Consider the following 1,883-nt stretch of genomic DNA (forward strand, 5'->3'; position numbering starts at 1 on the left):
CCCCAAACTAACCACACAGAACGTCACCCTCTTGTGGAGAACCCTGTCACTGCGTTGAGATCCTATGTTCCGGCCTTTGATCCAAGCGCTTTCCAACAAACACACACACAAACACAGCACCTCAACTGATCTTACCAGTCACACACACCTGGGCGACACAGACCTAGGTCGTATACCCCTGGATTAAAATACAATGTTACATCATTCACTTATCATATTGCAAAAAAATGAACCATTAGAACCATATGTGATGCCTCACTCACGCCACTTGTGCCAAAACTCAACGGGGCCTCCTTTCCCAATGGAACCTGACAGAGACACCGGACCAAATTTATAGGTTTATATGACAATAACGAATAAATAAAATCAAATATTAGACAGATATGTTTTGTTTTTCTTCTGTAAAACTTTGTTTCTGAGAAAAGAGATGATGAAGACTGTCAGCGAATGAAAATCAAAATCGTTGAACATGAAAAACTTACATATATACTGACAGACGTACAACAACATCCGCATTCACATTTAAATCAATCATCATCAATCAAACTTCTCATATATACTGTACACAAAGACAAACTAACCATGTTTGTTGCATACAATCAACTAGGCCGCACTGAAAAAAAAATCACATACTCCTTGATAAGAAAAATACAATGATACATCTATATTTAAAGAAGCAATAATCATTTTTCATTGTATACAAGAAGGTTGCAGATTTTTTTTACATGTGGCGTGATAAAAAAGTGACACGTCGAGCACAGACACATAGTCACACAAATCTCAAAAGATGCTCTCTTTAATACAGTTGTATGATCGTGTCTTGTCTGATCCTGGTTGTCATCCCTTACCCTAACCCTAACCCTCTCTAACCCTTTACTCAGTCTCCCTATTCCAAACCGGCCTAGACTGGGGCTAGGTTGGGGGAAGCCGTCGTAACCCTGGGCAAAATACCGCTTTCACTGCCCTTTACCTAATCACTCTAACCCTGGGCTGCTTAACCCTGGGTCACATTGCCCTCAAGATGACAGCCCAATTTCTCTTAGCCCTGATGTAAATACTAAGAGAACACAAATCATCTGATTTACAAATCATGGCTCATGTTGTTGAGGGTCATTGGAACATGTTTCATGTGGTTGAGAAATGTTTGGGGCCATTGTGTGGTTGTGTTGGTTTTCTGAGGGGTCGGGAGGTCGTGCTTGTGATCAGATGTAGAAATGAGAGGGGATGCGTGCTTGTGAACTTGGCCTGGCTTGGATAGGTCTTTAGTGGTCAGTGGACAGATGGACCGAGCACAACCAGGTTCAGACCTTAGGTTTGAACCTTGGACGTTTCATTCCCCTAACGATAAAAAGACCAAATATAGTGGTGGTGAAGTAGTGGGCCTAGGCCATGGGGGCAGGCCTTGGCCGAGGCAGGAGATCAGCCAGAAGGAGTATTGAAGGACTGTGCATTACCAGAGCTGTGCTTCAGCTCTTGGATTTTTTTCTAATCCTAAAGCCTTGTCTTGGACATTGGTGTTTCAATCCCTAACCTAAATAACATAAAATATTAAATTTGGAAATATTATTATTATTATTATTATTAATAAAAATAATAAATAAAATCTATATAATAAAAAATAAAAAATTCACAATAACAAACATTCACACATAGTTGCAATCATGCATTTTTTTTTATGGATGAGTTTAATTGATATAATAAAAAATATATAATGCATTTTAATTAACATTTTGGAATTATTATTATTTATTATTAATATTAAATAATGACTTTTTTACAATGCAGTAGGTTATTGCAATCATATTTTGTTATGGATGTTTAATTGATAATAGACTGAGTCTTGTTATAGCACCTGCATATATGCTCTTTTGTTGATTTTGATT

Source organism: Cyprinus carpio, unplaced genomic scaffold, assembly GCF_018340385.1.
Source record: "Cyprinus carpio isolate SPL01 unplaced genomic scaffold, ASM1834038v1 S000006634, whole genome shotgun sequence".
Taxonomy (NCBI): Eukaryota; Metazoa; Chordata; class Actinopteri; order Cypriniformes; family Cyprinidae; genus Cyprinus; species Cyprinus carpio.